The sequence below is a fragment of the Artemia franciscana genome, chromosome 15, assembly GCF_032884065.1.
Source record: "Artemia franciscana chromosome 15, ASM3288406v1, whole genome shotgun sequence".
Taxonomy (NCBI): domain Eukaryota; kingdom Metazoa; phylum Arthropoda; class Branchiopoda; order Anostraca; family Artemiidae; genus Artemia; species Artemia franciscana.
This window is the reverse complement of record NC_088877.1, coordinates 13,939,460-13,967,237: the sequence shown is the minus strand read 5'-3', so window position 1 is coordinate 13,967,237 and position 27,778 is coordinate 13,939,460. Positions and strand designations below refer to the sequence as shown.

Below are 27,778 nucleotides of genomic sequence, written 5' to 3'. Positions count from 1 at the left end.
ATTCTATGACTTTTACGGGGTGTTTTCCCCTATTTTCTAAAATAAGGCAAATATTCTCAGGCTCTTAACTTTTGATGGGTAAGACTAAACTTGATGAAACTTATATGTTTAAAATCAGCATTAAAGTACGATTCTTTTGATGTAGCTATTGGTATCAAAATTCCATTTTTTAGAGTTTTGGTTACTATTGAGCCGGGTCACTCCTTACTACAGTTCGTTACCACAAACTGTTTGATACTCTTAGATTTAAGGTGTTGAACTGAATCAAAAAGGATCATGTGCATCCCGGTTGTCAAAGATGCGTATTTGCAAATAGCAGGAATGGGTAAGGGTATTAAGTGGAAACTTCCGTGGAATTTTGAGGGACATGTTGAAACAAATCCTTAAAAACCCTATATGCTTCCGAGTTGTCATAAACATATCTGAAGTATCTCAGGGATGGCTAAGGGTATTAGTTGAAACAGGGGGTGTTGAACTAGATCAAAGACATTACGTCTTTCTGTGTTTTCAAAAGTGCTTATTTCTCATGTCTCAGGAAGGGTTAAGGATTTTTTTATTAAATAAAAAAAAACAATAATTTTTTTTAATAAAAAAAGGTAAAAAAAACACAGCATAGTGATCTCCATATGATACTACAAGAGCAAAGCCGCATATATTACTAACAATGTCAAGATGGGTCCCAACGCATATTAGTGTGTTTGAAATGACCCAAAAAAGGGATACTTCAACTACTAATATACTAATACACTTCCTCGGAAAAAAAAACTCTCTGAATCCTCCTAACCTCCCCCAATCCTACTAAAAAATTAATCAACATTCTAAAGATAATTTATTCATTAAGTAGAAACTTTATGGACATGTTGAAGGGGATGTCAAACTAAATCCGATGGTACTATGTGCATTTAGGTTGTCAAAAGGAAAGATCTGAAATATCTCGGAAATAGATATGGGAGTCGAGTTGAAACTTCAAGAGAATTTTGAGGGTCATGTTTTACGAAATCCAAAGACATTTTATGCATCCAGGTTGTTAACAGGGCGTAACTGCAATATCTTAGTTACGACTAATGATATCAACTTGAAACTTTCAGAGAATATTGAGGTGGTTGTTAAACTGAATCAAAAGACACTCGTTGCATCCAGGTTGTCAAAAAGGTGTACCAGCCGTTTCTGTGGAATGGCTAAGGCTATCATGTTTAAAGTTTAAAGGAATATTGAGGAGGATGTTCAAATACACCTAAAGACAATATATGCTTCCAGGCTATCAAAAGGTTATATCTGCAATACGTCAGAAATAATTAAGGGTAGTAAGCTGGAAGTTCCAGGGAATATTTGAGAGGAATGTCAAACTAATTTTCGTAATTAATTTTCGTCCACATTCAAGGTTGTTACGTGATGGAGTGCTGCCATATAAAAGGCCACAAGTTATTTATATTTTCATTCCCTTTGTCCCTATCTCTCCATCAACAGCTCTATACCATAACTATTATTAAACTTTGGTGCAAATTGTTATCCAAAATATAAATAGCAAGCCAAAATCTTAATAGTGAACCAGAAAAACATAAAAACTTCACAAATATCCATCTTATTAACCAAGAAAAAATAATGTTATTTGAAAATGGATCAAAATTAAGTTAAGAAAAAGCTACTTCAAAACGAAGGTTTTTAAAGAAAAGAAATGAGCAAGAATAAACGAAAGACAAGCAGAAACAAAGTAAAATAACAATCAAACAATTATGGTAATGAACTGTCATAAAATAGTGACTCAGCCCAAAAGTAACAAATTCTGATAGCAATTGATACATCTTTTTATACTGTATGCTTTTTTAGGCTTTTTATGCTGATTCTAAAAATAAGAAGACAGTAAGTTTAATGTTATCCATCAAAAGCTACAAACCTGAGAAAATTGGCCTTATTTTCGAAGATGGGAAGAACACACCGAAAACTTAAAGCAGTCTTAGTGAGAATCACACCATCAGATTCAGCGTATCAGAGAACCCTAACGTAGAGGTTTCCATCGCCTACCTACAAAATATAGAATGTTATATTTTTTTACACAGAAGAAAGATCACCAAAGCGTGCTTATTTGTTTGTTTGTTCTTTTTCCGACGTATGATCGTATCAAACCAATGGTCCTAAAAGATTAGAAGAGGGCTCATTTGAACAAAAATAATAAATTCGAATGACCTATTTTAAGTGAACAAAAAGATTGGAGGGGGTGAGTAGCTATACCCCTTCCCATGTCCTTTTTTCCTCAGATATCAATTAAATTTTTCAGAAAGCCATCTTATTTAACAATGTTTAAGGTCAATTAACTATACCTTTGGGGATAACACGACCTCCATAGTCCCTTGGGAAAAAGCTGTAAACTGCGTAATTTACCCATTTTTCACATACAGTATTTGTTATTGTTACACGGAATTATTTTTGAGAATCATTTTAATGGGGGGAGGATTTTCCGCATGGAGAATTTTCTGTGAATAGGAAAGGTTCGAAGAAGAATTTTCCGTTGGAAATTAAAATGGGGGGGGGGCTTCCTGGAATGGTTTGAGAAACAGTAAGGAATTCCAAAAAAAAATCAGATGAAAGTAAGGAGCAACGTTAAAACTTAAAACGACCTGAAATTTTTCGGTAAATGACGGGGAAAACTTCATCAAACCTCTCTCTCTCAGATAAGGTTTATCTTTTTGTAACAATTCTTAAAAAGAGGCTGGTCAAACACAAGGATATTTGAATATGAATAATAAGTCTCTTAAAGAACTTTATTAATTTAGCGTAACGACTAAAGAATAATGAATTTACATGCCCCCATCATAAATGAAATAATTTCTGTTCGTTTCAAGTTCTAATGTTGCTCGTTACTTTTATTTTTAAAAAATTGTTTTTTTTTTCATTTAATTCAAACTTAGAACAAACTCAAATCACATCCAATGAAAAAATGAAATCTGGCCTTTTAAAGGCCATAATGTCATTTGTGCTTTGCTGAAAAAATATTTTAAGCGTTTTGTCTCTTTGTAACGCTATTAAATCCAATATTGTTCTAACTTCCAAGAATGAATTTCATTCTATATTAAACAATCAGTATACTTCCATTAGATCTTTTCAGTAATTTTGGTTATTATAGTGATTTTGTTTCTTTTTTGTTGACATTGTGCCGAATAAAAACAAACTGCCCAAAATAAAAAGTAAAAATCAGGAAAGCGCAAATGACACTCTGGTTTTCAGAGGGCTTTGGGCCATTAGCCCTTCTCCTGTTTTTGGTAATTTAGGCTCTCTTAAGGTTTGACTTTATTATTCATTGAGATTATCCATCCTCCCCAACGTATTTCAAACTGGGTGTTAAAGTCCCCTTCTAAATATGTTATTTTCTTCCTGGTATCTTATATATTTGTAAGTATGACGAAGACCCCACTGCCTTTTATTGATTGTTATTGATGGTTTTAGTTTTAGTTATTTAGTTTTCTCGTATCCTAATTTTAATTTCATCTTTATTCCCCTTTTTGTATTGCTGGGGACGGCTATTAGATACATAGCCTAAATATTCAGTGAGTTTTCTTCGACAATTCACAGTCTTTAAAACTTCCTCATTGTGTTATCGTCTTTATTGCTTATCATTGTCCTTCTGAGTAAACGGGCAGAGAATGCTATGACTGTTACCTTGCAGTTATTGATTTCAAAGTGTGCAACTAAAAATCCATTTTTAATACATTCCTAACCTAACAAGACAAAGAAGCTTTTTTATTCATCATGAGCCTAGAATACTCCCTGCTTCAGAGCCAATTCCTTCCTACCCGAAAACAAAATTATATATCGCCTAATTTTGTGACTCCTAACCCTTGGAGATGAGTTTCTGAGGCTCTTTAGATGCAGTTAAAAATGTCCGAATTCTTCAGCTAAAACTCAGCTAAAGTCAATGTCGTAAAGTTATTGTCGCAAATTTCATATTTCTTATAACATAAAATTGTTTTCAAAGCCTAGTCATCAATACCACCTATATATTTTTTATCATTAATGTTTTTATTTAATGTGCAGTAATTTTTAAAGCTATTTTTCCTTTCTTATCAGATTCAAAATTCTTTATTTCTATCTCTAGCAACTTCGAATTGGGGTCTTGGCAAGATGGTCACTGAGGCAATGTCATTTTCCATTAAATTTGAAAAATGATTATTAATATTATGGCTAGCACGGAGCCATTGAAAACGAATATACAAATTTAGAGAAAGTAGTAAATTCATTATAGGTCCTCTAATCCAGCATGACGAAATGTCATTACCAGCAAAATGTGCCATCTATTGAATTACGCCACAATAAAACGATTGCCAACAATATGGCTTGCACAAAGCCACTAAAAATGTTTACACAAATTCAAAAAAAGTAGCAAATTCATTGTATAATTCAGCATGAGCAAACGCCATTACCAGCAAAATGTTTGATTTTTTGAATTTAGTCACAATAAAACGACTACCAATATTATGGCTATCACTGAGCCACAAAAATGATGATACAAATCTAGAGAAAGTAGTAAATTCATTATATAATCCAGCATGACCAAATACCATTACCAGCAAAACGTGTGATATATTGAACTTAGCCACAATAAACAAACTATAAAACATCGTTCCTCTTAGCCTAAAAGAGCCGATAAGACCTGTAATAAAACATGGAAAGATCGCCAGGTGGTGCTCTGAGTTATGGAGCTTAGACAAACAAACGAACTAGTTCATTATTAGGGAAAAGCAAACCTGTAAATGCAGAAGTAAATAAAACAAGCAAAAAAGATCAGACTTATTTGTGATTTAATTGGGCGGGATAGGAACATATACTAAATAAGTTATTAATTACTGTATTTATGTTATGGACGTGGGGATGCCCGATTGTTAGATAGTAGCGCTAGCGAAGACGAAAACATTTTAGCATTTATCCAACTATAGAAAGGAAACTTTTATTCCGCCTACAAGATAACTAAAGCCTAATAAATTCTATGTCCTAAGAATATACCTATAATAAAGAAATAATAGAGAGCTCATTTTGTTCCATAAGGGAAAACTATCAGTCTTGAAAAAGTTCGACTTTGATGTTCCAATAACATCAACTTTGACGTTAAATTGGTTCGATTTTTTTTTGTTCTATTAAAGAAATTTTGACTGTCTCTTCTAATTATCAATATTTTCTAGTATATACTCTATATTATACTTCATAGAGTACACCTTAGTACGTACTCTATGTCATGATTCTACATTATTAAGGGTTTTTCTTTCAACAGTTTTGACTTCCTTTGTGATGGTGTTTTTTCTATTATTAAATGAAAAAAAAAATTTTTAACTGAAGGTAAGGAGTGAAATTAAAACTTAAAACAAACAGAAATTATTCCGGATATGAAAGGGTTTGTGCCCTCTTCAACGCCCCGCTCTTTACCCTAATTTTTTTATTGTTTTAAAAAGTAGAGTTGTGAGAAAGAGTCAAACTTTAGCGTAAAGATCGGTGAGGAGGAAACACCCCCTTTCATATACGGAATAATTTCAGTTCGTTTTAAGTTTTAACATCGCTCCTTACTTTCAGTTAAAAAAAACTCGTTTTATTGATTTAATTTCTGAACATTTTGAATTAAAGCAGGTTTTGATTTTGGCTCACCGCACATGAATAATTAAAACGAAATTTGCATATTAATTTTACTTTTTTGGCTAAATGACTTTAACCTAAATTTTTTTATTGTTTTAAAAAGTAGAGTTGTGAGAAAGAGTCAAACTTTAGCGTAAAGAGCGTTGAGGAGGAAAAAAACTCGGTTTATTAATTTAATTCCTGAACGTTCTGAATTAAAGCAGGTTTTGATTTTGGCTCACCGCACATGAATAAAACTAAAATTTTTACTTTTTTGGCTAAATGACTTTCTCAAAGTTTTGGTCGGACGATTTTGAGAAAAAAGGGGTGGGGTAGGGGGCCGAGTGTCCCTCCAATTTTTTACTTCTTAAAAAGAACTTTTAAATTTATTTACGAACGTTTTTATCAGTAATAAATATGTATAACCTACAAATTAACTTACGTAACGAACTTCTATATTCGTATATTTTTACTACATATATGAGGGGGTTCGTCCCCTCGTCCATACCTCGCTCTTTACACTAAAGTTCAAATTTTATTTCGATTCTTTAGAAATGACCCCTCAATCACAAAGGCCGTTCAATTAGAATAAATAGCTCTTTTGAAATTACTAAAAATACTTTAGCGTAAAAAGCGAGGTATTGAGGAGGGAATGAACCCCCTCGAATACGTATAAATTTCTGTTCGCTTTAAGTTTTAATGTTGCTCCTTACTTTCAGTTGAAAAAACTTGTTTTTTTTTATTTAATTTCTGAACGTTTTTCAATTAATGCAGGTTTTGATTTTGGTTCACCGTACATGAATAATTAAAGCGGAATTTGCATATTAATTTTGCTTTTTTGGCTAAATGGATTTCTCGGAGTTTTAATCTTACGATTTTGACAAAAAAGGGGTGGAGGAAGGGGCCCAGTTGCCCTCCAATTTTTTCGGTTACTTGAAAAGGCAGTAGAACTTTTAACTCTGTTTACGAACGTTTTTATTAGTAATAAATAGAAGTTACTCACAAAAAACTCCAGTTTCGAACTTCTTTATTCGTATATTTTTATTACGTATTACAGGGGGTTTGCCCCCTTGTAAATACCTCGCTCTTTACATGTTTGATTTTGGCTCTCTGCACATAAATTACTAAAATGAAATTTGCATATTAATTTTTTTTTGGCTAACTGGCTTTCTCCTAGTCTTGATCAGACGATTTGGAGAAATAAGGGGTGGGGAAGGAGGCGTAGTTGCCCTCCAATTTTTCGGTTACTTAAAAAGACAACTAGAACTTTTAATTTTTAAAGAATGTTTTAATTAGTAAAAAATATACGCAACTTAAGATTTAATTTACGTATCAAACTTTTATATTCTTATATTTTTATTATGTATATGAGGGGGTTTGTACCCTCGTTAATACCTCGCTCTTTACACTAAATCTTAAGTTTCGTCCCAATTCTTTAAGAATGACCCCTGAATCAGAAAGGCCGTAGAATATATAGTTGAAATTACTAAAAATACTTTAGCATGAAGAGCGAGGTATTTATCTCCTCCTAAATACCTCGCTCTTAATGCTAACGTATTTTTAGAACCCCTCATATGCTTAATAATCTCTGTTCGTTTAAGTTTCAATACTACTCCTTACTTACAATTGAAAAAACTTTTTCATGTTTATTTTTCCATTGTTTTTTTTTATAGTAATGCTAGAAAGTCCTGCGCCCTTTTCATCGAACTTCTCTTCCCCCTTGACATATTCGTCCAAGGAATGATCCTTCCACATAGCCCCCTCAATTGGTCGATACGATGACCTCTGGGGAAAAGAAAAAAAACAGATAAACACGCACCCGTGATCTGTCTTCTGGCAAAAAATACGATATTCCTCATGTTTGTAGATAGGAGCTTGAAATTTTAGCTATAAGGTTCTCTGATACGTTGAATGCGATGGTGTGATTTTCGTTAAGATTCTATAGCTTTTAGGGAGTGTTTCCCCCTATTTTCCAAAATAAGGTAAATTTTCTCAGGCTCGTAACTTTTGATGACAAAGACTAAATTTGATGAAGCTTATATATTTAAAATCAGCATGGAAATCCAATTCTTTTGATGTATCTTTTAGCATCAAATTCTGATTTTTAGAGTTTTATTTACTATTGAGCCGGGTCACTCCTTATCTACAGTTCGTTACCACGAACTGTTTGACAATGGGCAAAGTTCATAACTTGCAGCCTATCCCCCGGGGACTGTAGGGGATTGATGTTCTTCGACTATGCTGAACTAAATGGCTATCTCAAAAACTTGATTCGGTGACTTCGGGAAAAAATGAGCGTGGGAGGGGGCCTAGTTACCTTCAAATTTTTGTCGCTTAAAAAGGGCACTAGAGCTTTTAGTTTCCGTTAAAATGAGCCCTCTCGAGACATTCTAGGACCACTGAGTCGATACGATCACCAATGAAAAAAAAAAAACAACAAAAAAACAAATAAACAAATAAAGACGCATCCATAATCTTTCTTCTGGCAAAAAATACAAAATTCTACGTTTTTGCAAATAGGAACTTGAAACTCCACAATACAGCTCTCTTATACGCTGAATCTGATGGTGTGATTCTCATTAAGATTCTATGACTTTTAGGGAGTTTTGCCCCCTTTTTTCGAAAATAAGGCAAATATTCTCAGGCTAGTAACTTTTGGTGGATAAAATTAAACTTGATGAAACGATGATTATATGATTGTATATTTGAAATCAGCATAAAAATCCGATTCTTTTGATGTATCCCTTTTTAAGAGTTTCGGTTACTATTGAGCTGGGTTTCTTCTTACTACAGTTCGTTACCACGAACTTTTTGAAAAGATTCCATTCAAGCGGTACTTGTTACAGCCGTATCCATCGAGAGGGGTACCTTAGACTGAGCCTCCTCCCCCAAATTTTTTGTCTGACTCGTAGAAAAGTAAAAAAAATATATATAAACTAATTTTTGACGTATGTTATAACATTTTTTAATCCTCATCAAACAGTTCGTGGTAACGAACTGTAGTAAGGAGCGACCCGGCTCAATAGAAACCAAAACTCCAAAAAATGGAATTTTGGTACCAATAGCTACATCAAAAGAATCGCATTTTAATGCTAATTTTAAATATATAAGTGTCATCAAGTTTAGTCTTACGCTTCAAAAGCTACAAGCCTGAGAAAATTTGCGTTATTTTAGAAAATAGGGGGAAACACCCCCTAAAAGTCATAGAATCTTAACGAAAATTACACGATCAGATTCAGCGTATCAGAGAGCCCTACTGTAAAAGTTTCAGCTCATATCTACAAAAATGTGGAATTTTGTATTTTTTGCCAGAAGGCAGATCACGGATGCGGGTTTATTTGTTTGTTTTTTGTTTTTTTCCCCAGGGGTGATCGTATCGACCCAGTTGTCCTAGAATGTTGTGAGAGGGCTCATTCTAACGGAAATGGAAAGTTCTAGTGCCCTGTTTAAGAGACCAAAACAACTGGAGGGTACCTAGGCCCCCTCCCACGCCAATTATTTTCCCAAAGTCAACGGATCAAAATTCTGAGATAGCCATTTTATTAAGCATAGTCGAAAAACCTTATAACTATGTCTTTGGAGACGACTTACTCCTCCACAGTCCCCGTGGGAGGGGCTACAAGTTACAAACTTTGACCAGTGATACATATAGTAATGGTTATTGGGAAGTGTACAGGCGTTTTCAGGAGGATTTTCTGGTTGGGGGGAGGGTTTGAGAAGAGGGGGATATACTGGGGGAACTTTCCATCGAGGAATTTGTCATGGGGGAACAAAATTTCCATGAAGGGAGTGCAGGATTTACTAGCATTCTTTAAAAAAAAACAATGAAAAAATAAATATGAAAAAGTTTTTTTTTTCTGCTAGAAGTAAGGAGCAGCATTAAAACTTAAAACGAACAGAAATTATTACCCATATGAGGGGCTCACCTCCTCCTAATACCTCGCTCTTTACGCTAAAGTATTTTTAGTAATGTCAACTATTTATTCTACGGCTTTTGTGATTCAGGGGTCATTCTTAATGAATTGGGACAAAATTTAAGATTTAGTGTAAAGAGAGAGGTACTGACGAGGGGGCGAACCCTCTCATATGTGTAATAAAAACATGAGAATAAAAAATTCTTTACGTAAGCTAATTTATAGGTTACGTATATCTTTTACTAATAAAAAGATTCGTAAAAAATTAAAACTTCTATTTGCGTTTTTAATTAACCAAAAATTGGAGGGCAACTAGGCTTCCTCCCCCGCTCTTTTTTTCTCAAAATCATTCGATCAAATTTATGAGAAAGCCATTTAGCCAAAAAAAAAAAAAAATGCAAATTTCGTTTTAATTATTCCTCTGCGGAGAGCCAAAATCAAAACATGCATTGATTCAAAAATATTCAGAAAGTAAATAAAAAAAACAAGTTTTTTCAACTTGAAGTAAGGAGCGACATTAAAACTTAAAACGAACAGAAATTACTTCGTATGTGAAAGGGGTTGCTTCCTCATCAACACCCCGCTCTTTACGCTAAAGTTTTTTACTGTTTAAAAAGAAGAGTTGAGAGAAAGAGTCAAACTTTAGCGTAAAGAGCGGGGCGTTGATGAGGAAGCAGCCCTTTTCATATACGAAGTAACTTGTGTTCGTTTTAAGTTTTAATGTCGCTCCTTACTTTCAGTTGAAAAAACTTGTTTTTTTTATTTAATCCAGACAAAATCTAGGATACGCCCTTGTGTACTTGTTACGGCTTAGTATAAGACCATTTAATATAGCAAACGTGTTGGCCTATTAAATTCTGTTTTGGCATGAACTGATGAAACTGAAAACGTATTTTAGAGCTTTAAGCCCCATATTGCGAGATAAATTTCTTTCCAAAATATGATTCAATTACTTTTGATCTTTATGTTAGTTTTGCATCAGGGGATATAATTTTCAGCAGCTTCAACACAAAGCTTGGAATGGCCGTTGGGTAGCACTTTTGGCGATGCAAGATACCCTGCCCTCTAAACATAACCGACTGAAGATACTAGAAAAAGGGCATACAACAACATCTTCGGAGTCAAGGCTGTTTAGTTTGGGAAGCACCTTTTCTCGGAAACATATTTAGGACAGATTCTTCTCATAAGAGAGAACTCTTGGGGCCGGCATATGGGCAACAGTTCATTTGGGAAGTCAATTAAAAAGAATATGGAAACAAGTGACTTGTAGTCAGTGACATTTTAAGAAATTTAAATGATGTGGAAAAAAGACATTTTCTCTTTTTTTTGGGGGGGATGAAGGGGTTTGTGCTTCGAGACCTAGCTTCTCTATACAAACATGTATGTCAAGGAAGGGGAAGGCATGGCATTGAAGTGGATCTTTCACCAACTTAAATAGCCAGAGCTACAACTTCAAATGGGGGCGAAGAGGGACCTTGGGGAGTGATACCCCACGAGGTAATCATGGCTAAGTAAACGATAAAGCACTGCACTTGACTCTAACTATTGCACAATTCTTCATTTTGGTTCAGGTGGTTTGGTCAGGTTCAGTTTGGTGAGGTTTGGTGAGGTTCATTTTGGTTTGGTGCACCATTTTTGGCTGAATAGTCTCTTCCTGGCTGTGTTTCGTAATATGGGTTGTTTCCTCAAAGTAGAATAAAATTTGCAGGAATTATGAAGAAGAGTTGACGTCAAACAAACGACAAATGAGAGATTGATAGTATTTGGCCATCTATCTCGGGCCAAACAGCTAGCAGGCAAAGGACGTCCAGACAAGTAGATAAAGGGTATTCAAATTAGTTTATTTTACAGTCTTTGCTTTGTATTCTGCGTATAATTCTCTATCTAAGTTTATCTTTCCTGTTTTCCTTTCTCACAGATTTCTTTCTAGTAAAATGGCTTTTGAGAAAAAATGATTTAAGAACTCTTTCTAAAGGAGAAATTTTCAAAGAAAAGTAAAAAGCTCAATTAAGCCAAGAATGAGCAAAAATTAAGTTAAATAATTCTAAGTGTAAAACTACCACAAATCAATATCAATAAATAAATGAAACCCAAAACAAATAGAAATTAAAATAGATAGCCGTGTCAAACTAAAAACGAGCAAAATTAACATGAATAGGGCTGATAACCCCTGGCCTTCTCAAGACCAGAACAGATTTTGTGCTTTACTGAAAAAAAAAAAAAAAACATACAAATGACCGTGGATTGTCAGTTTAATTGACATATACTGACACTTGTTCCTTAGAGTTTTGATAATGTTTTATTTATGAAATCAAGAAAGGTGAAACGCAAGAAAGGCATTTGAAATGTTTTTTTTTTTCCAGTAAAGTGCAAATTGTATTCTAGTCTTGAGAAGGTCAGTGGTTATCAGCCCTGCTCATTCTAATTTTGCTCCTTTTGAGTTTGAATTAGCTATTTATTGTAATTCATGTTCGTTTTGAGTTTCATTAATTTATTGATATAGATTTGTGATAGTTTTACGCTTGAAAGACCATATTTTTGGTCATTTTTGGCTTGATGGAGGTCTACTTTTATTTGAATAACTTGATTTGGGGAATAAGTTTTTGACATTAATTTTCGTTCGTTTGTTATTGACATAGTCTTTTTCATGAAAAAAAAATTATATCTTTTTTGCTTTTTCTATAAGAATGAATTCATAGTCCGGGTCGCTATTTAGATGTTGGAAATACCTTTTCAATAATTTTTAATCCTGACAAAAACATTGTAATTTTCAATTTAATTTTATGGCTTCTGAAGTTGGCCGGAAAAATAAAACTTAATATCATTCACAAAAGATTCTATCTATGCTCTTTGACAACCTGGATACACTTACACTCTTTTTATTTATTTAAATCATAAGAGCAGAAGTAGTAATAGTAGTATCCGCAAAAGTTTCAACTTAATGCCTTCAATCGTTCTCGATGTATTGCTGAGGTGTCTTATTGGTAACCGTAAACACAATACCTTTGGATATATTTTAAATCAGCATTTAGTTTTGAAGCATAATGGGCCAATTCCGTAACTGTGGGGGGTTGAAAGGCCTAATATTCCTAAAGACATAGTTGTTGGGCCATTCTACTATTCTGAACAAAATGACTGTCTAAAAATTTCGACTGGCGGCGTTTAGAAAATCAATGGGCTTAAGAGAAGGGCTGCTTGTCGTCCAATCTCTTGCTACTCTTAAAAAGGACAGCAGACACTTGTGCTGTAATTACAGTAGAAGGAGAAGGCATTCCCCCTTCTTATGTCTAGTAAATACGTTTTAAACAATTAAAAACAAAATGAAAACATTTTAAATGTGTTTTGTTTTCAGTAAAATGCAAATTATGTTCTGATCTTAAGAAGATATGGGGCATGTCAAAGACATAATTCCCAGAACTTTCAACTACATCTCAAAATTCTGATTAGATGTGTTTTGGGAATTGTCCTGACAAATATGATAATTCCCTTAGGGAATAATTTTGAGAATAATTTCTGTTCGTTTTAAGTTTTAATGTTGCTCCTTAATTTCAGTTGAAAAAATTGTTTTGTTTATTTAATTACAGTATGCGTGTACTTGCTAAACTATATAGTGCCCAAGCTCTGCCTCACGTGCTGTATATTTCACCGCTTTGGGATTTGCTGTCTAAAACTTAGCAGTTAATCTGATCTGAAGTTACTCTGTTAATCTGTTAAGCAGTTAATCTCGTTTTATCGTTATCTGAAGTTTTTATTAAGATGTCCGCTGCATTAAAGTAATAGTTTCATATTGCAAAGATACTGTGTTCCTGACCCTTTAGATGTAGTAGATTCATTAGAGTGCGATGCGTTTTACAGAAGTTCAAAATATTTTTCTGCCATTTAACATTATTTACGAGTGCTGTTTGGGTTAATCTTGTATTATTTACTTTCCTTGTTTGCACTTCCTGGCTGAAGGGCCAAGAAACGGAGATCAGCACCGCCGGTACGGACTGTAAAGTCTAATGCCGTATCCTTTACCTTACCTTTTACCTTTTTTTCCTTGTTTAGAAGTTGATTTTTCTCTATATTTTTTTTCTTTAGCCCTCTTGTAATTTGTAAGTTGTAAGTGGGGAGAAATAAACTTATCTCATGCTTTCCTTTGAAAAAAAGTTTATTTTCTAATAATTTTTCAGTTCGTTCCGGAGATCCCCCTTTCCCGGAATTTTTTTTCCCGTAAATCCAAGCCTGCTGAAAATTTCCCGCGAAAAATTCCCCCCGGAGCATCCCCACATGTAAAATTGAGCTGGTGAAGAGAAAGATAGACAAATAAAAATAAGTTTGTATATGAATTCTGTTACCCCCCCCCCAGTGTAAAATTTCTTTAGATTTTCAAATTCGCAGTCATGAAATATTTAAAGTGCGCATGCTAAGTTTTCTAGTAACAGACTGTTAAAAGAACAAAAACACAAAAAAACATACTGGAAATATTTCCGCATGCTTTCCTCCTAAAAAATTGAATTCGGTCTTTCTGATTAAAAGGCAGATTAGCTTTCAGCCATTGTATACTTCGTCAGATTTTATTTTATTTTTTTCACTTATGGGGGGTATTTCTTCCATTAAAGAGTGTCGATGGAAAGGATTGACAGTTGGGGTGATAACTAGCACGTAAACAAACAGCACTCCTAACAATCGATGAGCATTAAGAAAAATCGTTGATATTTAGCTAGATTCAATATTTAGATTGGTACTAAAAGATTTTAAGTGCTATTGACAAACACTTAACAGATTATTCAATATTATTTTATTTCTCTTAAATATGGTTTTTTCTCTGATAATGTTTTGCTACGATTAATTTTTTTTTATTGTTTAGATATTTTATTTCTGACATTTTATTTAATATTTCATTTCTAGTTATTTAAATAAGCTGCTAAGTTAGTTTTATCCAATCTTAAAAGTTGTTTTTATCCTGCAATTTGCTGTCTATTCTCGACACCGAAAGCTGTTTAGCAAAGTTTTATCTAGCCGTATACCCACAGTCACCGCAGTGTGTTTGGTTGCCTTCCCTTGGATCCCTTACGGTTTGACTTAAATTCAAACAAATATAACCGATATTCCAATCATAGGTAGTGCAATAGCGCTGCCTAAGTAAAAAGCAGATCACTCCAATGTATTACTTTTTATTCACCAGGCTACTTTGTATGAATGAAGTTGACGTAGAAACTTCAGAGGGGGCTCATTCGATTGGAAATTCTAGCCTCCTTTTTAAAAATCAAAAGATAATAGAGGAAAAAAAATCCCGCTCCCAAGCCTTTTCAGTGGCCTAACAAAATCAGAACTCACGCCCTACATCCCTAGAGAAATACGATCGAAATTTTTGAGATCCACATTTTGTTCAGTATAGTCAAAAGGTCCATTGTTTACAAACATGTTTGATTACCGGGGAAAGGAGGCATGTTTGATCCTATGTCTAAAAAAAGGCTAAAGGTATTAAAGTGAAACTTTCAGGGAATGTTGAGGGGGGTGTCGGAGAAAATCAAGAGACACAATGTGCATCAATGTTACCAAAAGAGCATATTTGCAATATATCAGGAATAGTTAAGGGTATTGAGTTGCAACTTACAGGGCATGTAGAGAGGAATCTTTAGCTAAACCAAAAGACAGTAAATGCATCCATGTTCTAAAAGTGGCTTATCTGCAATATCTCAGAAACAGCCAATGGTATTAAATTGAGACTTTCAGGACATATTAAACTAATATTAGCGGGAACAGTGTTCATCCTGGTTGTCAAAAGGGGTTATCTGCAATGTCTCAAGAACGGCTAAATTGAAACTTTCAGAGAATGTGGAACTACAGCAAAAGTTACATCAATATCTAAGTAACGGCTAAGATCAATAAGTTGAAACTTCAAGAGAATGTCAAAGGGGTTGCTAAACAAAATCAAATGTTACTTCTTGTATCCAGGTTGTCAAAAGGGCATATCTGTATTATACCTGGAACGGCTAAGGGTATTAAGTTGGAATTAGCGGGGAATGTTGGAGGGGATACTGAACTAAATCTAAAGACTCGAAGTTGACATCAAAACGCCACATAAGCAATATCTAAGAAACCAGTTAGAGTATTATTTTCAAACTTTCAAGGAAAGTTGAGGTAGAAGTAAAACTAAATGAAAAGACACTATGTGTATCTAGGCTGTCAAAACAGCATGTGTGCAAAGTCTGACGAAGAGCTAAGAGTTTTACGTTGAACCTTTCAGGGCATGTTGTTGGGGATGTTGAACTAACCAAGAGACGAAATGTGCATCCAGGTTGTCAATAGGACATATCTGCAATATCTCAGGAACAGTTCAGGGTATTAAATTGGAACTTTCCGGGAATGCTGAAGGGGATGTCGAACTAAATCAAAAGACACTATGTATGTCCAAGTTGCCAAAAGGATATATCGACAATACCTCAGGTATGGTTAAGGGTATAAACTAACGGTTTATGGGACCCGGCTGAAGCGGAAAAATTGAGGAAAAATTGAGGGGACAGATCAAGTAAATTTTTAGTTTTGACTTGGGGGAACCAAAGGTAGCTTATCAAGGACAAAAATTGGAAACCCGAAACATTCGTTTCAACCCGAATAAAATCCGATTACATTGATTCTGGACGTCTTATTTTTACTTTTTAAGCAACAAATCAAAACTGTTTTAATAAATGAGCTTATAATTCATTTATTTATTCAAACGAGCAGCTAAAACAAAATTTAACACGGTAAGATTCTGATAATGAAATACTGGATCAATATTCATCTATATTCAAGGCTGTTTCATGATGGGGGTGAAGATGGCTTCAGCCTATAGAAGGCCAAAAATATTGCAGATTTTCAGTCTATTTATTTCGAAAATATATTTATTAGGATAATCTTCTACAGTACAAGTGTTAATAAAACTTGCTGCAATATTTTGTCCAAAAGATAAATAAAAAGCCAAAGGCTTGATTTTTAAGGAGAAAAAAAGATCTGGCAATTTTCTTTTTTATCAATTAAAAAATGTCAATACAAACAAACAGATACAAAGATTTAGCAAAGAGTCATATGCTTGGAATCCGTTTTTTATTTTCTGGTTCCTTCGTACTTAAGGGATGGTTGAGACTGCGCGGAGAGCCTGATTGGTTGGAAACGTAAGTTTCTAGGGCCCTTTATAGAAAAAGTGATTGGCGAGCAGCCAGAACCCCTTCTGTGCTCTTCTCATACCTGTAGAGAGCTAAACCCCTGTCCTAAAACTTTATTGACTTCTGGCCGGTAAAATAATAGTGAGATCCTTATGAATCATTCTTTTATTTTCTGCAGGCCACAAAGGATTTTCCTGTTTCTACTCCTGTTTCTTTGTTTTGGTTTTATGTTTTCAGTAACGCGCTAGTAGCGCGCAGGCAACCTTTATCTTTCAAAGAAAAAATTAATAAAATTTTTTTTTTTTACCTGCTATGACAAGATAATCCTACCTTTTTTTTAAATGTTTGATGGCATTGATGTTTTACCACACCGTAATAGCCTCCTTTGCCCTTCTCCTTCTGCAGTTTTTTTTCATTCTTCGTTATTTTTCTTATCTTGCTAGTTGTGTGTTTATTATTTATTTATATAATATTTGATTAAATTCATTTAATAACAAGTATCGTTGCTTTCACTTTAAGATTAGCTCTATCTTAGCTCTATTTCTGTTTCCATGTGTTTATTTTGCATTTGTTAAATAAATAAGTAAATAACTAAAAATCAAACAGCGTTGGAAAAAAGCATTGATTGATGCTGAATGACAATATTGTGTATTCTTGTTCAAAGACAATCTGCAATATCAATTTCTTTATGACATCGACTGTGAAATGCTACAATCAATATCTAAGAAACTAAACATCGGGTTATTCATCTCATTGGGGAAGGATACAATTCTGTATTTTATGAACTACCTATTTTTCCATCAGAGGGCACTGGGGGGTTAGCTTCAAATGCCACCGTAGGCGTTAAATAAACAGATTTATTATTTTGCCGCTCAACGTGTACGTCGCAATACCATCCTATTTACCTCTACTTGTACGGCAGCGGCTGTAAAAAATCCCATCTTTAAAAAACATTAAGTATTTTTCGGGCCAAGCAGAGTAGCTCTCTCTCTCTAAGCTCTCTTAACATCATGCGCGGACAAAATTAGCTTTTAACCCATTTCGTAGTAATCAATCAACAGGTTTGAAAGGAGACCGTGTACATGGTCTCTACTTCTGCCTGCTTTAAAGCCAAACTGCATATCAGAAGTATTTCAAGAAATATTTATGCCATCAAATCATAGCCTTCATTCATTCAAGCAATACCGGTGTGACAGTAACAGACCGGCATGAAGCTCATTTCTCCAGCTCTGTACATATATATATATATATATATATATATATATATATATATATATATATATATATATATATATATATATATATATATATATTTGGTGTGCTTGTAACTGAGCCCCGTGTAACTAAACCGCGTGTAACAAAACTGACCTATGTAAATAAACTATGGTTCTCTTACCCCAGGTGCAACTGAACCCCCATGTAACTGAACCCCATGCGACTGAACCCTCGTGTAGATGAACCCTCGTGCAACTGAAACCTAATTAAATGAACCCTTGTTTAACTAGACTTCCGTGCAACTCAACCCACGTGCAACTTAATTCCATTTAACTGAACCCTCGCACAACTGACCACTCTTGCAACTGAGCCCCCGTTTAATTGAATCCTTGTGGAACTTAACCCAAGAGTGACTCAACCCCACTTAAATTAAACCCTTATTCAGCTGAACCCCCTTACAGCTCAAAAACATTTAACTGAACCTTCGTTCAAATAAACCCTTGTTTGATTGAACCCCGTTTAACGATAGCCCTTGTCTAACTCAAGCCCTGTTCGACTCAATTCAACCTAAGGCCGAAAATAAGTTTGAAGTAGCACTTATTAGAAGCTCAAAATTTGCTTCTCGCTTCGATCGAAGTTTTTAATTTATATTGCCCATTTGAGTAACCCCAGAACTTTTCTGAATTAAAAGTAACTTTCAGGAAAGGACAAACAGATCTTTGGATTAAAAATCTGATTCTTTGATTTAATCAATATTTAGGTTCTTATGCTTCCGTTATTGATCGTTATTTACTTACCATTCATTACTGTAAGGAAATGAATTGTCCTTCCTCAAACCAAATCACAGAGAATTTTCGTTTTTTTTTTGGGGGGGGGGGGTGGTGGAAAAAAAGTCTTTCAGTCACAAATTGCAACTCATATTACCTCTATAGGGGCTCACAACAGATTGACAGGCAGTCAACCATAAGTCAACATGCATTTCGTCCATGGTTTTTCCCTATTCTGCTCTCTTCTCTTTGGTTTCCATATAATTACTATGTAGTCCCCGATTTATAGGGAGGCCTTGGCCCCTCTGGGAATCCTTGGATAAAATCTATGACTCCCTTGTTAAATATAAAAAAAACAGATAAACTAAATAATTTCAAAAACCCAATAAATACTGAAATAGCAGGGCCAATTAACCTTTATAGCTTTTAGTGAAATTAGCATGGTTCGTTGCTGTTCAATCCTTATTTTCATATTACATAACTCTCTGATCTGAAATCCGAGCTTGCTTATGTAATTTATAAATTGTATCAATCGCATGCCTATTAATGTGCAATGATATAGTGCAAATACTACTATTACACTCGGATCGGATTCTTAAAATTTTTTGTGTCATTGTGAAAATTTGACATCATGTCATCTAAAATTAAACAAAAGATAGAATATTTTTTATTTACAGATATAAGAGTTTAAAAACTTATTTATTTTCAAAACAGAATGAAGCTCAAAATGTTTCTATAGCATATATGAAATTGGACAAATAGATTTATATACATTGCATAGTGGTAAAAAAGGACAAAGATACGGCACTGGATTTTACAATCCCTATGGCCGTGCAGATCTCCATTTCATGGGTTTTGCCAAGGAAGTTCAAGTTGGGGGCTAGTCATCCTTTGCTTTCGCAGACCCTTCCTGTTTACCTTCCCCAGATTTCTCCAGGTACCCATTCAAAGCTAGGTCAACTCTAGTTTAGCTTACAGAGGCACGCTACTGACCCTGCTAAAACCAAATAACCATTGACACCAGGACTCAAAACCCTGTCCACACGAACAAAGGGTCTCAAGTCTAGCGCGCTGACCACTCAGATATTGTACATGTATATATATATAATATATATATATATATATATATATATATATATATATATATATATATATATATATATATATATATATATATATATATATACATATATATACATATATATATATATATATATATATATATATATATATATATATATATATATAGATATGTATAACATATATAATTATATAAAGTAATATAATACATTATTACAAATAGATGCTAAAATAAGTACCTGTATAATAACTAGTGCTCGTACTGTCTCTCTTACATTGGATGACTATTGTCTTTCCCCTGTTTCGTACTTAAAGTGCCTAGGATTTAATATTATCTCTTACATATTTCAAACTCATCTTTTCCAGTCCATTAAAAATAGTTACAAATCGTTGGAAGCATAATCGACAAGTTTTAGAAAAACCGTATTGGTCTTTTTTTACCATGCTTTTCTCTTTAATTATAAGGTCCAACCTCTACTATTGGCTAACGACTCGTTGCTGATTTCTACTACTGTATATGTTTTCTTTATCTAAAAATACCTGTTTTTGCCACTTTTTTCGCTAGTTTTGTTTCTTTCTTTTTTTTATTGATTTGCCTTTTGTTTTTTTTTTTGTTGAATATTTCTTTTACTTTCTTTATTTGCTGCTCCACTATTTTCTACAAGTCGGTAAGACGGGTAAAAATAAACTATTAACATTTATCATACAAAATAGTATATAATCATTGCGTAAACAAATTATTTTACTGATTAAAAAATTGATCTTCGTTAAGACTCGTTAAGCAAACATAGAGAAGATTGATCACATACCTCTGTCAAACATTCTTAAGTGACTATCAAAATGACAAATTACTTGAAAAACGTTGAACTCTTTATCCTTTAAAACGAACAAAACAGTGCAACCAAACAATTATTTAATGTTGTAGGATAAAACTAAAACTAATTATTGTTCGATTTGAATAACACGAGCTATAAAGCATAGATAAGAGATCTGCTCCAATTTAATGCCGATTTTTAATTCCTATGGATTTTCTAAAATCTCTTATCTTTTTTCTCAAGTCACTGCCTCCAGCAATGCTCAGTTTACTTTTTTTTCTAGTCAATACGCAATAAAGGATAATCAAAATAAAAGTATTACAATAATCAAAGGAAGTTTTTGTTTATTTTAGTTGGCAGGGAAGGAAGAAGTGGCAGGCCCATGCTACCCTCCCCTCGGGAAAAATCGTTTTTACGATTTGCTAAACAATGCCCTGTATTCTCGGCATAATTAACCTATCTCTTGCGTTTTTGAAAGTGTGTCCTCCCTCCCAGGAACTTAATTAGGTATGGGGCAGGAGGGGGGCAACTGCCCCGCCCAGACCTCTATTGCCCCCCCCCCCCTACCACCCCAATCAGCTGCTTAGCTTCTTCCAAAATCTTGTCAAAACTAAGATAAACCTGCAAAGTCCAAGATCAACAGAAACAGACCAGTTAGTAGTACATATTTACCTTCACAGTACTATAAGTTACCTTTATATAGTACTATAAAGTACCTTTATAATACTTTTAAAGTACTAAATAGTACCTTTATGGTACCAAACTGATTGTTTTTTTTCAGCTTTTATTGTCATTTTCACTTGATTTGGAAAAACTGACTCTACTTTTGCCCCCCAGGATTTTGATGAAAGTAGGCCACTTCCCCTCAAAATACCGAAACCTCAAACTAAATTTTCGCGTATAGCCTATACCTAATCTTTCTATTTCATGTCCCAACAGAAAACCGAATGTCCAAAAAAAAATAATCAAGATTTCTGACAAAACACTAAGCGGAATCATAGGCAACGCAATAGCACTGCCTAAATAAAGAGCGATGTGGGCACAATGTATTATTATTATTATTATTATTATTATTATTATTATTATTATTATTTATTTTTTTGCTTTGTTTTAGACCAGGGCACTTCATATCAAAGAAGTTGTCGTAGAAACTTCGAAAAGGGCTCATTCGATTAGAAATTGAAGGGGCTAGTGCGATTTTCAATGATCGAAAGTGATTGGAGGGTCAATAACCCCCCTCCAACGCCACACCATTCCCTCTAACATATCCAATCAAAATTTTTAGATATCAATTTTGTTCAACGTAGTTGAAAAGTCAAGAAATTATGTCATTGAGGATGACAACCTCCCAAAGCCCTCAGGGCAAGGAATGTAAGTTATGTCCTGGGGGCATGTATAAGGCTTACATAGAAAGGGTGATCGAATAAGCTTCTGAGGGGGCTTATTGGATTGGTAATCAGAAGTTGTAGTTCCCTTTTGAGTTCCAGAGTGATCAGAGGGTGAATACAACCCCCATACCTCGTATTTTCCCGAAATGCATCTAATAGAACATTTGAGAATGCCATTTGCTGTCGTAGAAACTTCGAAAAATGGTCATTTGATTAGAAATTAAAGGGGCTAGTGCCCCTTTATTGGTTGAAAGTGGTTTGAGGGTAACTAACCCCCTCCTTCGCCCACCATCCTCCAAACAAATCCAACCTAAATTTTGAAATAGTAATTTTGTTCAGCGTAGTTAAGAGGTCCAGAAATTATGTCTTTGAGAATGACAACCCCGCAGCCCTCAGGGCAAGGGTTGTAAATTATGCCCTGGGGTCATATAGGTTTTTGTAGAAAGGATGGTTGTATAAGCTTTAGAGGGGGCTCGTTGGATTGGTAATCTTAAGTTCTAGTACCCTTTTTAAGATTCAAAGTAATCGAAGGGCAGATACCCCCCCCCCACATACACCTCGTATTTTCACAAAATGCATCTGATAGGAATTTTGACATGGCAATTTGTTGTTGTAGAAACTTCAAAAAGGCTCATTAGATTAGAATTTGAAAGGGCCTTTTTTAATTATCAAAAGTGATTGAAGGGCAACAGGCCCGCCCCCACTTCTATCAATTTCCAAAACACATGGAATCAAAATTTTGAGATAGACATTTTCTACAGAGTAGTGGAAAGGTCTGTAAACTATGTCTTCGAGAATGATAACTCCCCCCCCCCCCACAGGCCTTAGCGCAAGGGCTGTAAGTATTGTTCCGAGAGCATATAAGGTTTTTACGGAAAGGGTGGTCGTATGAAGTCCAAAGGGGGCTCATTGGATTGAAAATCAGATGTCCTAGTTTCCTTTTTAAGAGTCACAGTGATCGAGGTCAGTCACCTCTGATGACAACCCCCCCCCCCACAGCCCTCGGCGCAAGAGCTGTAAGCATTATCCCGAGAGCATATAAGGTTTTTATGGAAAGGTTGGTCGTATAAAGTCCAAAGGAGGCTCATAGGATTGGAAATCAGATGTTATAGTTCCGTTTTTAAGAGTCAACGTGATCGAGGTCAATCCCCCCCCCCTACGTCGTATTTTCCACAAATTCGATAAAATTTGTGAGATAGCTATTTGTTCAAAAATAGTCCAAAGATCGTGTAATAAGGCTTTTGGGGTGGACAGAATCCTCCAGAGTCTGGGAGTAAGGGTTGCAAGTTATGCTCTAGGGGTTTTTATGGAAAGTTTTTATGCAAGGGGTGGTCATGTGAACTTTAGAAGAGGCTCATTTGATTTAAAATGTATAATTCTAGTTCCCTTTTAAGAGTCAAACATGATGGAGAGCAACTAGCCCCCCTCCGTGGCATCTTTTTTTCCCAAAACACGTTCAATTGAAATTGTGAGATAGCCATTTTGCTGCCAATGGTCTAAAAATCATATAACACTGTCTTTATGGTGGACACAATCCCTCAGAGTCAATGGCAAGGATTGTAAGTTATGTCCGGGGCATATTAGGTTTTTATGGAACGGGTAGTCGCATAAACTTTGGATTGGGTGGAGCTCATTTGATTTGAAGTTGGAAGTTTTAGTGCCCTTTTTAAGAGTCAAAAGGGAATGGAGGGCAATCATCCCCCCAAGCCTATCATTCCCCAAAACATATCCAATCTAAATTTTAAGAGATCAATTCATTTCAGCCTTGTTGAAAGGTACAGTAATTATATCTTTGGGGATGTTAACCTCCACACAGTCCTCAGGACAAAGGCTGTAAATTAGGCAATTCGTTCATTGTTTACGCATAACATATGTCACTGAGAAAGGTATGCAGGTTTGAAATTTACATTCCAAGATGACTAAGGGTATTCACTCGAGTCTTTCAGAGAATGTTGAGGGGAGTGTTGAACTAAATAAAAACACGTTATTGGATTGTCAAAAGGGTGCAACACAGGAATAATTGAGTATATTAATTAGGAAAAAAAATGATAAGGGAGATGATCAAAAAGGCAATAGTTACATGCTACCAATACTGCTTCAACTACCACCACTACTATTACCACGCTTCTCTATTTACAGTACTAAGGGGAAATTTAAACTAAATCAAAATACGCTCTGTGCATGCACATTCTCAAAATAGTGCATCTCAAGAATTGATTTGGTTATTAAGTCGAAACTTTCAGAGAATGCTTAAAGGGGAAGATCATCTCGCCAAAAGGCAATATTTGCACGCTCCTGCTAATACTACTGTTACTGCCACATTTACTACTACTACTACTTCCACTATTACTACTACTACTAATACTACTACTACTTCTTCTATTGCAACTACTTGTAGGGTTAAGAGCATTGAAATAAATATTTCAAGAAGTATATGAACATGCAGGAGGGGGGGGAGATGAACTGAATCAGAACACGTCCTCTGTATTTAGGTTCTTTAAAGGGTGTAGCAGCGATATCTTAGGAACAGTTCGGTGTGTGAAGTTGAAAATATTTGAATCCTAATGTTACAGCTTCTACTCATACTACTGCTACCGTCACGATTATTTCTACTTCTATTACTACTACTGCCACTAAAGCTTACGCTACTACAATTAATTCTACTGCTACTACAACCATTACTGCTACTGCTGTTAAAACTAACGATACTAAGGCGAAAAATTTGGTGTATATAAAAACTGTATAAATCTAATTCGAAACACACTATGCCCACACAGGTTGTCAAGCGGACGCATCAGAAATTTATAGGTTCGGTTGACGGTATGTATTAAGCTGAAACTTTCAGCGTGTGTTGAAGGGGATGATGTTGGAGATACCAAAGGTACTATGCACATACTGCTACTAAAGCTGCTACAACTATTGCTACTGCGCAAGGTAAGGGCATTAAGGTGAAGCTTTTAAGGATTATCTAGGCGGAATTTGAACTAACTCAAAACAAACTATGAGCATGTGGAAATTCAAAAAGATGACAAAGCTATATCTGAAGAACAACTTAAATCATTAATTTTCTTGTTTGTTTTTTTAACTAGCCCGAAGGTACTATATGTATAGCTAGAAATATCATTGAAACTCTTAAAGAAGCTAACTCGATTCAAGATTGAAAGTTCTGATGCCCTTTTAAAGAGTAAAAAGAGATTGCGGGCAAGCAGCCCTTATCTCAAGCCCATTCGTTTTCCAAACACACCCCGTCAAAATTTGAGACAGCTATTTTGTTCAGCATATTAAAACGGTCCAGCAACTATGTCTTTAGGGATATTAAGCATGCCACCCCCACAATTATGGAATTGGCCCATTATGCTTTAAAACTGAATGCTGCTTTAAATTAAATCATAACGCATTGTGTTAATGGTTGCCAATAAGACACCTAAGCAATATATAAGGAACGACTGGGGGTACTAAGTTGAAACTTTAGCGGATACTACTATTACTACTTCTACTCTTACAATTTGATTAAATAAAAATAATGTAAGTGTATCCAGGTTGTCAAAGAGCATAGATAGAATCTCTTAGGAATGAAATTAAGTTTAATTTTTCAGATCAACTCCAGAAGCTATAACATTTAATGAAAAAACACTGTTTGTTACAGAATTAAGAACTGTTGAAAAAGTTTCTCTAACATACAAATAGCAACCCATATTATTGATTCTTATATAAAAAAAACAAAAAAGATATAAAATATTATTTTTCTCGTGAAAAAGACTATGTCAATAAAAAAGGAAAAGAAATTAATTTGAAAAACTTTCCCAAAAATAAGTTTTTAAAAGAAAAATAAAGAGCTCCGTTAAGCCAAAAATGAGCGGAAATAAAGTCAAATAATCTTCCAATCGTAAAATTACCAAAAATCACTATTAATACATAAATGAAACTCAAAACGAACAGAAATTACAATAAATAGCCGAGTCAAACTCAAAACGAGCAAAAATTAACAAGAGTAGAACTGATAACCCCCATGCCTTCTCAGGACCAGAACATAATTTGCGTTTTACTGAAAACAAAATAGGTTTTGGATATTTTCACCAATCTTGCTTTGATAAATGAAAAATAATCGAAACTTTAAGGAATAAGTACTTCCAGTTTATGTAAATTAAACTGACAATCCACAATGTTTTGTTTTTTGTTTTTCGTGTTAATTAAAATATACCAGAATCGTAGTTTTTCTCAGTAAGAATAAGCTAATTATAAACTACTGTAGACAGACAAACCAGTTTTTTGCAGGTCATACAGATCGAATTTCTTAAGTGGGGTCGGGATAATATTTAAGTACCCTTCATTCTGTTTATTCTGAAAGACTTGGGTTTTTAGCAGATGGGAAATTCCGTTAATTTTAAGTAAATATGACTCGAGGGATATAATTATATTGGAGTTGTAGTTGTCTGGCCTTCTCAGTTTAGAAAATACTAATAACTTTATATTTAATTATCCCCGCTTTTGTTACCTTTCTTACTCCATTTGCCCAGCGCTTCATTTTCTTACCCAGGGCTTTTCTTCTTTTTATGATTTTGCTTAAAATATAGATTTAGCATAAAATCTAATTATATAGAAGACTTGGAATTGCAAAATTGAGGTACAATTTTATCTCATTATTTATTGTAATTTCTGTTCATTTTACATTTATTATTCGATTTGTTATGATTTCTGTTCATTTTAAGTTTTGACTTCTTATACTAGTTAGTTACTGTTACTTTTAAGTATTTACATCATTCTTTACTTCTCATTAATAAACTTTCTTTTAAAATGTAAACTTGAATAGAAAGTCAAGCAGGTATTCAGGCTGCTAACACTTAGCAACATTAGCGCACCAGTGCGTGATTAAGTTTTCTCAAATCGTGGGGAGGTGGGAGGAGCTTCGAGATTTTTTCTGGTGGGATTATTTCTTCGGGAATTTTTCTGGTGGGGGGAGTTGGGGGGCCTACGTAGGAGGATCTTTCAATAGAGGAACTTTTCATGGGGAAGGGAATTTTCCATGGAGAGGGATTTTCCAGAATTATTTATAAAAGGACAGAAATTAAATAAAAACAATAAGTTTTTTCAACTGAAAGTAAGGGGCAATATTAAAACTTAAAACGAACAGAAATTATTACGTATATGAAAGGGGCTGCCCCCTTGTCAATGCTTCGCTCTTTACGCTAAAGTTTTTTGTAGCACTTTTAAAAGAGCTATTGATTCTAATTAAACAGCCTTTGTGATTCAGGAGTCATTCTTAAAGACAAAATTCAAACTTTAGCGTAAAGAGCAAGGTATTGACGAGGAACCTCCCCAATTATTTACCCCCCCCTTTAATAATTTATATTCGGTTTAACATTTAAACTTGCTCCTTACTTTCAGTTGAAAAAACTTGTTTTACTTTATTTAATTACATCAACGGTCATTGGTAAAATCAACATCTTCTGATCTCGTTTACCCTTGATGTCTCTCCGATAAGCTTTTTTGTCCCATTTACAGTTATGTTGTTTGCTTAATCATAACAACCATTGAAATGATAATAAAAAATTCTCTATTATGAGTGGTATAAAGATAAGATGTAATTTCCAATTATAAAAGTACCTTAAAATAATACAACTTAAAGAATTTAATTACATTATATATATTTCTAATCTTTGGCATGTAAATAGCAGTACTCAACCAACTACTTTAAACTAATTTTCTGGAACACCTAGAAAATACCAGAACACTTAGAAGAAATAAAAATAAATATGAAATCCATATTTAGGCACATGTTACAAACATACTTCTTCAACCTAGTAACTGTAACGTTGCATTACTAGGCTACATTAGAAATGGAAGAATATATTGTGCTTTGAATGGTAAACTAAA

General features: G+C 34.4%; 1 protein-coding gene across 5 annotated transcripts in view; it reads right to left on the bottom strand.

Moving 5' to 3' along the window:
- LOC136036083 (RYamide receptor-like) overlaps window positions 1-20,664 on the bottom strand; it is a 151,490-nt gene extending 130,826 nt beyond the window's left edge. For 2 of the 5 annotated variants that reach the window (XM_065718061.1, XM_065718067.1), the window contains exon 1: window positions 20,511-20,663. The gene's annotated coding sequence lies outside the window, so the exon portion shown is untranslated. Of the gene's footprint in view, window positions 1-1,894; window positions 2,023-20,510 lie in introns of all 5 variants that reach the window. The other 3 variants (XM_065718063.1, XM_065718068.1, XM_065718066.1) reach the window with 3 other exon arrangements.
- Window positions 20,665-27,778: the final 7,114 nt, after the last annotated feature.